The 13,626-nt window shown below is 47.0% G+C and overlaps 1 protein-coding gene across 1 annotated transcript in view; it reads right to left on the bottom strand.

Annotated features, from left to right (window-relative positions):
- PLCD4 (phospholipase C delta 4) overlaps positions 1 to 8,962 on the bottom strand; it is a 100,809-nt gene extending 91,847 nt beyond the window's left edge. The window contains exon 1 of the mRNA XM_040358180.1: positions 8,860 to 8,962. The gene's annotated coding sequence lies outside the window, so the exon portion shown is untranslated. The remainder of the gene's footprint in view (positions 1 to 8,859) is intronic.
- Positions 8,963 to 13,626: the final 4,664 nt, after the last annotated feature.

Consider the following 13,626-nt stretch of genomic DNA (forward strand, 5'->3'; position numbering starts at 1 on the left):
CCTCCCTGACAGGACCGGGAGCTGTGTGTTTACACACACAGCTCCCGGTCCCCGCTCTGTAACGAGCAATCGCGTGTGCCCGGCGGCGATCGTGCCCGCCGGGCACACGCACGGGAGTCGGGGGCGAGCAGGGGGGCGCGCGCCCCTAGTGGCCTGCGCGAGAGCCGACGTAGAGCTATGGGCTCTCGCGCAGGGGAGCCAACCTGACACCGTAAAATGACGGCGGCAGGTCGGCAAGTAGTTAATTAAGCTCTGGATCAACTACACTTTGTAGAATGCAACTAAAGTTGCAAAGTGCACAGACTTTTATAGCTAGATTCACGTAGGGTTACGCCGGCGTATCAGTAGATACGCCGTCATAACTCTGAATCGACGCCGTCTTAAATTTAAGCGTATTCTGGAAACCAGATACGCTTAAATTAGGCTAAGATACGAGCGGCGTAAGTCTCCTACGCTGGCTGCTAGGTGGCGCTTCCGTTGAGTTCGGCGTAGAATATGCAAATGACTAGATACGCCGATTCACGAACGTACGTGCGCCCGTTGCAGTAAAGATACGCTGTTTCCGTAAGAGGTACGCCGGCGTAAAGATAAAGCTGCCCCCTAGGTGGCCTAGCCAATGTTAAGTTTGGCCGTCGTTCCCGCGTCGGAATTTGAAAATTTTACGTTGTTTGCGTAAGTCATCCGTGAATGGGGCTGGGCGTAATTTACGTTCACGTCGAAACCAATACGTCCTTGCGGCGTACTTTGGAGCAATGCACACTGGGATATGTACACGGACGGTGCATGCGCCGTTCGTAAAAAACGTCAATCACGTCGGGTCACCGTCCATTTACATAAAACACGCCCACCTCATCCTCATTTGAATTAGGCGCGCTTACGCCGGCCCCATTTACTCTACGCCGCCGTAACTTAGGAGGCAAGTGCTTTGTGAATACAGTACTTGCCTCTCTGACTTAAGGCGGCGTAAGGTAAATACAATACGCTACGCCGCCTAAAAGATGCGCCCATCTACCTGAATCCAGCTATTAGTAAATTAACCCCTCTAAAGGGAGAGCTTGCTGCTCCAGATAGGAAATGCTATTGGTGACCAGACAGAATATGTTCCTGTAGTCCCTTCCTAATTATAGCCCTGACCCCTGAGGGGGGGTAATGGAATGTACAGATCACATGTATTGGGTAATTGTATACCATCGACCATGAGACTTCGCAGGATATTACATAAAGTACGTCCCTGAGCCTCTTTCTTGACAGGTGACTGCGTCTCCCCGCCAAACCTCAAACTTAGGCAGACGGTTTAAATCTGTTTTCCATGCGGAGTTGGATGAACGACTTATCTCTCCTTAACCCAGATACCAAGGCGGCTCTAACAATGTAACAGGGAACTCATTGTAATTGTAACCCAACTATAGAGAGGGAAACAAAGAAGAAAAACTAAACCGAGTCTGGAATAGAAGGTATTGGAGGAGAGATGAATTCTGATTGGTTAAGATGCTACATCTTGCTTTATTCCTTATTAAAAAAAGACGATAAAAATGCTTATAAAATGATCTCATATAGGGCTAAACGTTTCATTTGCATCTCCCTCATAAAAATACCAACATGTGTAAAAAGTGTACAGAACACAACACACTTCCAGGTAATACCCCACCTTGGCTTCTCACACACGAGACCGGATCCCTACCGGATCCTCATCAATTCTATCCCTCTACCCTTACCGCCAAGACCACCTTTTGCAAATAATATGCTGGTGCCCAAAAAAATTTTGTGGGGGGCGCAAACAAACAAAAAAAAAAACATCAATTGCAGCCTCACTGTGCCATCAAACGTCGACACTGTGCCATCAAACGTCGCCACTGTGCCATCAAACGTGCCATGCCATCAAACGCAGCCACTGTGCCATCAAACGTGCCATGCCAATAAACGCAGCCACTGTGCCATCAAACGCAGCCACTGTGCCCATCAATTGTCACCACTGTGCCCAGCAATAGTCACCACTGTGCCATCAAACGCAGCCACTGTGCCATCAAACACAGCCACTGTGCCATCAAACGAAGCCACTGTGCCCTTCAATTGTCACCACTGTGCCCAGCAATTGTCACCACTGCACTGTGCCCATCAATTGTCACCACTGTGCACATCAATTGTCACCACTGTGCCCAGCAATTGTCACCACTGTGCCCAGCAATTGTCACCACTGTGCCCAGCAATTGTCACCACTGTGCCCATGAATTGTCACCACTGTGCCCATCAATTGTCACCACTGTGCCCAGCAATTGTCACCGCTGTGCCCATCAATTGTCACCGCTGTACCCATCAATTGTCACCACTGTGCCCAGCAATTGTCACTACTGCACTGTGCCCAGCAATTGTCACCACTGTGCCCATCAATTGTCACCACTGTGCCCAGCAATTGTCACTACTGCACTGTGCCCAGCAATTGTCACCACTGGTGCCTGTCAATTGTCACCACTGTGCCCAGCAATTGTCACCACTGTGCCCATGAATTGTCACCACTGTGCCAAGCAATTGTCACCACTGTGCCCATCAATTGTCACCACTGTGCCCAGGAATTGTCACCGCTGTGCCCATCAATTGTCACCACTGTGCCCAGCAATTGTCACCACTGTGCCCAGCAATTGTCACTACTGCACTGGTGCCGGTCAATTGTCACCACTGTGCCCAGGAATTTTCACCACTGTGCCCAGCAATTGTCACCACTGCACTGTGCCCAGCAATTGTCACCATTGTGCCCTGCAATTGTCACCACTGTGCCCAGCAATTGTCACCACTGCACTGTGCCCATAAATTGTCACCACTGTGCCCAGCAATTGCCGCCAGATTGCTTCCCCATCCCCCAGCACTTACCTTTCTTGGGTCAGCCACGCTCCCTCGATGTCTTCTCCCAAGTCCCGCCCTCGATGTCACTTCAGCCAATCAGGTTACCGGTAACCAGACACGGTGAACCTGATTGGCTGAGACGAGTGTCAGTGTTAACCAGGGAACACACACCCCCTGCGTCCCCTGATTAACTATTTGGAAGCCGCTTAGAGCCAACAGGCTGTAATCCGAAAGCCGCTAGCTCTGATAGGCACTTCCAAACACCAACAAACTGCTGTTATTCAGATGGCCGGCGCTCACCAGGGGGCCGCCCATCTGAATAGTGGGCGGCATCGGCGACAATACATAGAGATTCATGCATTGCATGAATCTCTATGTATTGTACACCTGACGGCGCAGACGCACCGCTGCTGTATATATATATCAGCAGCAGTAAGGAAAAGGGTTGCACTGTGATGTAAGGGAGAGTTGGGGACTCAACTTCTGAACTACTGAACATGCGCGAGTCGCGCTGTGCCATTCCCACTGGTTCCCGTTGTGTTCTGGGAGCCAAGTGTTTCCCAGAACACATCGGTGACGCGGAGGGGCCGGACTCCCGCGGGAGTCTATACCAGGAAGTGGTGCACAGGTATCTGCACCCCCTCTCCCCTGAAAGGTGTCAAATGTGACACCGGAGGGGGGGGGAGGGTTCCGAAAAGCGGAGGTTCACTTTTGGGTGAACCTCCGCTTTAATAAAGGAAATAAATGACAGAATGACAAAAAAACACATGCAAGCCGCAGAAAAACGCAAGACAATGCACACATAAACGCTTGCTAAAAACACATGAATGTGCTTGCAATTTCAATGTGTTGCATGGAGTTTTTATGTGTAGCATGGTGATAAAGGCAGTGGGGTAGATTCAGATAGATTAGCGGATCTTTAGATCTGCGTAATCTATCTGATTTACGATCCGCCGGCGCAAGTTTTTGAGGCTAGTGCTGTATTCAGAAAGCACTTACCTCAAAACTTGCGGCGGCGTATCGTAAAACCCCCGGCGGAATTCAAATTCCGCGGCTAGGGGGAGTGTACTATTTAAATCAGGCGCGTCCCCGCGCCGATTTAACTGCGCATGCGCCGCCGGCTAAATTTCCCAGCGTGCATTGCTCCAAATGACGTCATTGTTTCGGCGTGAGCGTAACTTGCGTCCGGCCATATTCTGAATCGACTTACGCAAACGACGTAAAAATTCAAAACTCGGCGCGGGAACGACGGCCATACTTACATAGGATACGCCGCATATAGCAGGGGTAACTATCCACCGGAAAAAGCCGAACACAAACGACGTAAAAAAAAAGCGCCAGGCGGGCGTTCGTTTCTGAATCGGCGGATCTCCTCATTTGCATATTCGTCGCGTATACAAACGGAAGCGCCACCTAGCGGCCAGCGGGAGAATGCAGCCTAAGATCCGACGGTGTAAGTCACTTACACCTGTCGGATTTTAGGGAGATCTATGCGTAACCTGATTCTATGAATCAGGCGCATAGATACGACCGTCGGATCTCAGAGATACCTCTCTATCTGAATCTGCCCCAGAGTTAATTTAGTCGATTAAAATGACTAAAACATTTTAGTCGATTAAAATATGACTAAAAGGAAAACAATCGAGATGACTAAAATACGACTAAGCCCTGGTTCACACTGGGTACGATTTGGAACGATTTGAGATGCGATTTGACATGTCAAATCGCATCTCAAATCGGCGGCAATTGTCGGCAATGGCACTGTCCTAATCAGTGCGACGCCACATCTGCGATTTCAAAAAGTAGTTCCTGTACTACTTTTTGCGATTTCGGGCCGCGATTTACATTAAATTGCGGCCGAAATCGCGGCAAAATCGCAGCCGCGAAAAATCGCGCATTTTCCCGCGATTTGGAATTCGCAGCAGTGTGAACCTAGGCTGAAACTAAAATGCCATTTTGATCAAAAGACTAATGCCGCGTACACACGATCATTTTAAATGACGTTTTTTACAAGCCGAAAAATTATCGTGTGTACGCGGCATGAGACTAAAACTGTAGTGCGTGTTCGTACCTCAATACCATAACTAATAACATGTTCGATTTTTCACTCCAGCCGTATATAGTGAGTTTGGAAATTGTAGAGAAATGTTAACTAATGCATTACAATTTAATTACACTCATTCGATTTTTAGACGACTAAAATGTACTGGAGATTTAGTCGACTAAATGCGACTAAAACTAAAACAATTGCAGAAGACTAAAATAGGACTAAAACTAAAATGACAAAGAATAATTCCGCGTACACACGACCGTTATTCGTGTCATGGAAAAAAACAAACCCACACACGACCGTTTTGCATGACGAGAAAAATGCCTTTTTTCTTAAATTGGTCGTGAATAACGGTCGTGTGTACGCGGCATAAGACTAAAACTGAATCGAAATTTGCTGCCAAAAATAACACTGGACACAGGGGGCCAGATTCACAAAAGAGATACGACGGCGTATCTCCTGATACGCCGTCGTATCTCTGAGATACGATTGTCGTATCTATGCGCCTGATTCATAGAATCAGTTACGCATAGATAGCCCTAAGATCCGACAGGTGTAAGTGACTTACACCGTCGGATCTTAGGCTGCAATTCTAGGCCGGCTGCTAGGTGGCGATTCCATTGCGGTCGGCGTAGAATATGCAAATGACTAGTTACGCCGATTCACGAACGTCCGCTTTGCCCGTCGCTCTAAATTTACTTTGTTTCCGTAGAGATACGTCGCGTAAAACTAAGCATGCCCTCTAGGTGGTCTAACCAATGTTAAGTATGGCCGTCGTTCCCGCGTCGAATTTTTAAATTTCACGTCGTTTGCGAAAGTCGTCTGTGAATGGCGCTGGACGCCATTTGCGTTAACGTCGAAACCACTGACGTCCTTGCGACGTCATTTAGCGCAATGCACGTCAGGAAATTTTAGGGACGGAGCATGCGCAGTACGTTCGGCGCGGGAAGGCGCCTAATTTAAATGGTCCCCACCCCATTTGAATTAGGCGGGCTTGCGCCGGGTGGATTTACGCTACGCCACCGCAAGTTTACAGGCAAGTGCTTTGTGAATCAAGCACTTACGCTGAAAACTTGCGGCGGTGTAACGTAAATGTAATGCGTTATGCCGCCGCAGCGTAGGGCGATTCTACGTGAATCTGGCCCAGGATATGTACCTTGTATACCTAATAGTATACCTTAAAGGGGTTGTAAAGGTACAATTTTTTTTCGTGCTCGCCCCCTCCCTTGGACTACAGGAGAGTCAGGACGCCCACTAAGGCCCTGTACACACGACCGGTTCATCCGATGAGAATGGTCCGACAGACCGTTTTCATCGGTCCACCGATGAAGCTGACTGATGGTCTGATGTGCGTACACACCATCAGTTCAAAAAACGATCGTGTCAGAACGCGGTGACGTAAAACACAACTACGTGCTGAAAAAAACGAAGTTCAACGCTTCCAAGCATGCGTCAACTTGATTCTGAGCATGCGCGGGTTTTGAACCGATGCTTTTGTGTACTAACCATCGTTTTGGCCCGATCGGGTCTATTATATATTATATTATATTATATATATATAATATATATATTATATATTATATTATATTATATATATATATATATATATATTATAGCTATTTAGGGAAAAAAAATTGTACCTTTACAACCCTTTTAATTACACCCATTCGATTTTTAGACGACTAAAAATGTCCTGGAGATTTAGTCGACTAAATACGACTAAAACTGAAACAATTGCAAAAGACTAAAATGGGACTAAAACTAAAATGACATTTTAGTCCTAAGACTAATACAGCAGACACACATCTGTTTTTTGGGTTCTAAAAAATTATGTTTTAAATGGTTTAAAAAAAACGGCGTTTTTTCAACCCGATCGTTAAAACGGCCTTGCCTACACGCGATCGTGAAAAAAAAATGCTCTAGCAAAGCGCGGTGACGTACAACAAGTACGACGGCACTATAAAGGGGAAGTTCCATGCGGATGGCGCCACCCTTGGGGCTGCTTTTGCTGATTCCGTGTTAGTAAAAGACGATTCGCGCTTTTCTGTCTGTTACAGCGTGATGAATGTGCTTACTTCATTACGAACGGTAGTTTTACCAGAACGAGCGCTCCCGTCTCATAACTTGCTTCTGAGCACGCACGTTTTTTTCACGTCGTTAAAGCCCACACACGACCCTTTTTTACGACGTTAAAAACGACAACGTTGAAAACGACAACATTAAAAACATTGTGAAAAATTTGAGAATGTTCAAAATTTTTAATGCCCATTTTTTACATCGTGAAAAATGCTCTGGAGCCCACACACCATCGTTTTTAATGACATAAAAAAAAAAACTTCATTTTTTACAACCGTGTGTACATGGCATAAGACTAAAACTGAATTGAAATTTGGGGCCAGATTCACAGAAGAAGTACGCCGGCGTATCTACTGATACGCCGGCGTACTTTCAAATTAGCCGCGTCGTATCTTTAGTTTGAATCCTCAAACCAAGATACGACGGCTTCTGGCTTCGATCCGACAGGCGTACGGCTTCGTACGCCTTCGGATCGTAGGTGTAATACTTCGGCGCCCGCTGGGTGGAGTTTGCGTCGTTTTCCGCGTTGGGTATGCTAATTAGCTGTTTACGGCGATTCACGAAGGTACGCGCGGCCGTCGCATTCTCTTACGTCGTCGCTAGTCGGCTTTTCCCGGCGTATAGTTAAAGCTGCTATTTCTTGGCCTATCTTTAGACTTGCCATGTTAAATTATGGCCATCGTTCCCGCGTCGAATTTCAATTTTTTTTTTTTTGCGTAAGTCATCCGTGAATAGGAAAGGACGTAACTCACGTCGACGTTCAAAAAATGACGTCGGTGCGACGTCATTTCGCGCAAAGCACGGCGGGAAATTTCAAAACGGAGCATGCGCAGTACGTTCGGCGCGGGAAAGCGCCTAATTTAAATGATACAAGCCCCATTTGAATTAGGCGGGCTTGCGCCGGACGGATTTACGCTACGCCGCCGCAAGTTTACAGGCAAGTGCTTTGTGAATCAAGCACTTGCCCATAAAACTTGCGGCGGTGTAACGTAAATGCGATACGTTACGCCGCCGGAATTTTACGTGAATCTGGCCCTTCATTTTGAACATTAGATTGATGCTCATTTTGTGAAGGAGAATCGGGTGTTTTTTTTTTTTTAATCGAAGCCATACTTACCGTTTTAGAGATAGATCTTCTCCGCCGCTTCCGGGTATGGGCTGCGGGACTGGGCGTTCCTATTTGATTGACAGGCTTCCGACGGTCGCATCCATCGCGTCACGATTTTCCAAAAGTAGCCGAACGTTGGTGCGCAGGCGCCGCATAGGGCCGCACCGACGTTCGGCTCCTTTCGGCTACTCGTGACGCGATGTATGCGACCGTCGGAAGCCTGTCAATCAAATAGGAACGCCCAGTCCCGAAGACCATACCCGGAAGCGGCGGAGAAGATGTATCTCAAACGGTAAGTGCGGCTTCGATTTAAAAAAAATACACCTGATTCCCCTTCACAAAATGAGCCTCAATCTAATGTTAAAAAAAAAATGTTTCGGGTGAACTCCCGCTTTAATAGTATACCTTAAAGCGATAAAAACTCTATAAAGGAAACATTTACAAAGTTGGACAAAGATGTCATTTCTATTGTTGTTTGTTGTTGTTTTTGTATATTGTACTTTGTATTCTTTGGTGTTTATGAAATGATCTTGTGTTGTTGTATTGTCTTTCCTTGTTTACATATCATGACATTCCTAATATTCTACTATTACTAATACTAAAGATAAAAGTAGTAGTAATTGTAGGATGAATTTTAGACTTCAAACCATTCAGAAATCTATTATTCTATTCTAGAGAAAAGGTTGAGACTCAGATAACAATAGACTAGGATCCCTATTGTCACCCAGTGATGCATAGAGCAGTATGTGGTATGGTGTATGGTGTATGGTGTAGGGTGTAGGGGTACCTGGGTCAGGGTCATGCCTCCAGGCGGTCCAGCAGCTCCTCAGCACAGCAGGACAATTCCCCGTTGCGCAGCCTGCGACTCTCTCCAGTACACTGTGTAAGAGGATGAGAAGGACACACTATAAACTCCCCATCCAGCCCTGCCCATTCCTTGTCTGCTCTCCCTATCCATTCTTAAAGACGTACTCTCAAGTGTCTGCTGCCAGCCCGGCGCAATCCGCCTCCCTTCTCTCATAACTGACCCTCCATCGCCGGGGTCTGCTGGCCGCGCTATTGTTACTATTAATCCTATAATTCATAACAGTCATTTTACAGAGATCTGGAAAGTTTTTTTTTTTTTAAACCACTTAACCCCCGGACCATATTGCTGGTCAAAGACCAGAGCACTTTTTGCGATTCGGCACTGTGTTGCTTTAACTGACAATTGCGCGGTCGTGCGCAAACAAAATTGGCGTCCTTTTTTCCCCACAAATAGATCTTTCCTTTGGTGGTATTTGATCACCTCTGCGGTTTTTAGTTTTTGCGCTATAAACAAAAATAGAGCGACAATTTTGAAAAAAAATGAATATTTTTTTACTTTTTGCTTTAATAAATATCCCACGAAAATATATAAAAAACTATTTTTTTTCCTCAGTTTAGGACGATACGTATTCTTCTACATATTTTTCGTAAAAAAAAATCGCAATAAGCGTTTATTGATTGGTTTGCGCAAAAGTTATAGAGTTTACAAAATAGGAGGTATTTTTATGGCATTTTTATTAATATTTTTTTTGACTAGTAATGGCGGCGATTAGCGTTTTTTTTTCGGTACTGCGACATTATGGCGGACACTTCGGATACTTTTGACACATTTTTGGGACCATTGGCATTTTTATAGCGATCAGTGCTATAAAAATGCATTGATTACTATAAAGATGCCACTGGCAGGGAAGGGGATAACACTAGGGGGCGAGGAAGGGGTTAAGTATGTTCCCTGGGTGTGTTCTAACTGTAGGGGGGGTGGCCTCACTAGGGGAAATGACTGATCGCTGTTCATACATTGTATGAACAGAAGATCAGCATTTCTCCCCCTGACAGGACCGGGAGCTGTGTGTTTACACCCACAGCTCCCGGTCCCGCTCTGTAACGAGCGATCACGGGTGCCCAGCGGCGATCGCGCCCGCCGGGCATGCGCACGGGGTCGGGGGCGAGCGGCCCTAGTGGCCTGCGCGAGAGCCAATGTTATATTACGTGCTTTCGTGCAGGGGAGCCGACCTGCCGGTCGGCAAGTGGTTAATACTCTATTATTTTTTTGTAATATTCTTTTTTTTTTTTTTTTATCCAAATGAAATAATTTGTATCTGAAAGTGTCATAGGCATTAATGTTTACATTTTTATTTTTTTATTTTACCTCTTAATTTTAAAGCTACTTGTACTTTGCATCTTATTTTTTTTTTAATCTAATAATATAAGGACAGTGATGGAGAACCTTGGCACCCCAGATGTTTTGGAACTACATTTCCCATGATGCTCCACTACACTGCAGAGTGCATGAGCATCATTGGAAATGTAGTTCCAAAACATCTGGGGTGCCAAGGTTCTCCATCACTGATATAGGATGTGATATTTTATACAATGTAATATTAACCCCTAGGCGCCACATTTACTAATAAAAAAAAAACATTTATAATTTTCCTTCCACTCCACAATTATGTGCCACTTTGTGTTGGTCTATCACGGGGGTCTCCAAACTTTCTAAACAAAGGGCCAGTGTACTGTCCTTCAGACTTTAGGGGGGCCGGACTGTGGCCATTCAGAGTAAAGGTTGTCCTGGCATCACTGGAAATAAGCAGTGTACCTTTGGCATTAGGGGGAGGAATAGTGCCCCATCATTGGTGTCAGTGGAAGGAATAGTGCCCCATCATTGGTGTCAGTGGGAGGAATGGTGCCCCATCATTGGTGTCAGTGGGAGGAATAGTGCCCCATCATTGGTGTCAGTAGGAGGAATAGTGCCCCATCGTTGGTGTCAGTAGGAGGAATAGTGTCCCATCATTGGTGTCAGTGGGGGGAATAATGTCCCATCATTGGTGTCAGTGGAAGGAATAGTGTCCCATCATTGGTGTCAGTGCGAGGAATAGTGTCCCATCATTGGTGTCAGTGGGAGGAATAGTGTCCCATCATTGGTGTCAGTGGGAGGAATAATGTCCCATCATTGGTGTCAGTGGGAGCAATAGTGCCCATCGTTGGTGTCAGTGGGACCAATAGTGCCCCATTGTTGGGAGGAATAGTGCCCCATCGTTGGTGTCAGTGGGAGGAATAGTGCCCATTGTTGGTGTCAGTGGGAGGAATAGTGCCCCATCATTGGCGTCAGTGGGAGGAATAGTGCCCCATCGTTGGTGTCAGCGGGAGGAATAGTGCCCATCGTTGGTGTCAGTGGGAGGAATAGTGCCCCATCAATGATGTCAGTGGGAGGAATAGTGGCCCATTGTTGGTGTCAGTGGGAGGAATAGTGTCCCATCATTGGTGTCAGTGGGAGGAATAGTGGCCCATCATTGGTGTCAGTGGGAGGAATAGTGGCCCATCATTGGTGTCAGTGGGAGGAATAGTGGCCCATTGTTGGTGTCAGTGGGAGGAATAGTGTCTTGCATCATTGGAATTAAAAATCCCTCAAGTACCAGATAAAGACAAGCAAAGGGCCGCATCCGGCCCGCGGGCCGCAGTTCGTAGGCTACTGGTCTATCACATAACATCCCAATAAAATACATTTACGTTTTTGGTTTGTAACATGACAACATGTGGAAAATTTCAGGGGGTATGAATACTTTTTCAAGGCACTGTACCATTGCTGTAAGCTCTGACACCAACCGACATGGAGCTTACACACAGATAAGTCCCAATACTCCATCAGGGGGGGGGGGAGTATAAATGGTGGTAAGGGGGACTTTCAAGAGAACCTGTCATTGTTTCCTGAATGAATAGTCCAAGTGATGGATCCTCTTTTAGGCGGATGTCTTTCACTTGTACATTAGAAACATTGCCCTGGATTCAAGAAGCAATTGCGCCTGCGTAACCATAAGTTACAGAGCGCAATTGCTTACTTGCCCCGGCGTAACGAATGCTCCTGATTCAGGAAGCTCGATACGCCGACTGCAGCCTAAGATATGCGCGGCATAAGGCTCTTATGCCCGCATATCTTAGGCTGCATTCTTCCGATGGCCGCTAGGTGGCGTTCCCGTTGTGCTCAGCGTATAGTATGCAAATTGCATACTAACGCCGATTCACAACGTTGTGCGAGCCCTGCGTACGCAATTTACGTCGTTTCCGTACGGCGGTTTTCGCGAAAAAGGCTGCCCCTGCTATTAGCAGGGGCAGCCAATGTTACGTATACCCGTCGTTCCCGCGTCGCGAAATTTGAAAGTTACGTAGTTTGCGTAAGTGAATCGTGAATGGCGCTGGACGGCATTCACGTTCACTTTGAAGCAAATGACGTCCTTGCGACGTCATTTGCCGCAATGCACGTCGGGAAAGTTTCCCGTCTGAGCATGCGCTCTACGCTCGGCGCGGGAACGCGCCTAATTTAAATGAATTCCCGCCCCCTACAGGATCATTTAAATTGCGCGCGCTTACGCCGGGCATTTTGCCGGCGCGCCCACGCCTACTGCTCCGTGAATCAAGGGCAGCGCAGTAAATTTGCGGGGGCGCAGGGCAAAAACGTTGCCCTGCGCCTCCGTAAAAAATAAGCAAATCTACTTGAATCCGGGCCATTAGAAACAATAGAGTTGCGGTTGGGGACGGAGAAGGCGACTGTAGAACGCAGAAAATGCGCATCAAATGAAATCCTTAATAATGCGGAGAACTTCGCCCCATGGCTTTATCTTCTATAGAGCAATACATTACACTCGCCATGAATATGACTTCTTTTTCTTGCCAGCGCTTGCAGCATTTCTCATCACAGACGCGCACGCGCGCCCTTTCGCTGCATTTTGCTGATGGGGATTTTTTTTTTTTTACCATCTGAGATTATCATATGAAGAAATGTTTAATTACACTGAAAGGTTTTGGGATGCGGATGATTAGTGTGGTCAGCCTGGACAGCAGAGCGGGCATAATCACGGATAATGCAATGTGCCGGGTAATCTGAAGGTTTTATGGGACGTCTGGGAGAATGGAGTGGATCCAATCCGCCTCCTGCATGAACCCGGGCGCCCCTGGCAGCTCTGACACGATGCAGATACACGGCCATGTTCACCATAAACAAATATATATGACAAATGTGACGTCCCTTATCCTTAGAGATGGCAAAGAGCAGAACCACTGACCCGATAACGTCTCGTGCTCTCTGAGTGTGCTAACTGTTATCATCGCTCGCAGCTATCATGGTGGACTACAGAACACCTCCCCCCCTGTGCTGTGCCAAGGAGGAGGTGTTCTGTAGTCCTAATACTTTCTGTCGTAGGGTGACAACACTGTCCCTCCATAGATACAGTACAGTGAGTGAGCGTTGTCACCCTCAGGCTGAGTTCACACCTGAGCGTTTTTGGGTGTTAGTTTGCGCAGCCTTTAAGGCATTTTTTTACGTTAGTGTTTTTTATTTCCAGTGCTGCTGGCTTCCATCCTCTCCTCCGGCCCCCCCCCCCACTGCAGTACTGCTGGCTTCCCTCTTCTCCTCCTCCGCCCCCCCCACTGCAGTACTGCTGTCTTCCCTCTCCCCCTCACTGCAGTGCTGCTGGCTTTCCTCCTCTCCTTCCCCCCCCTCCAGTGCAGTGCTGCTGGCTTCCCTCCTTTCCTC

Source organism: Rana temporaria, chromosome 6 (assembly GCF_905171775.1).
Source record: "Rana temporaria chromosome 6, aRanTem1.1, whole genome shotgun sequence".
In the NCBI taxonomy this organism is placed as follows: Eukaryota; Metazoa; Chordata; class Amphibia; order Anura; family Ranidae; genus Rana; species Rana temporaria.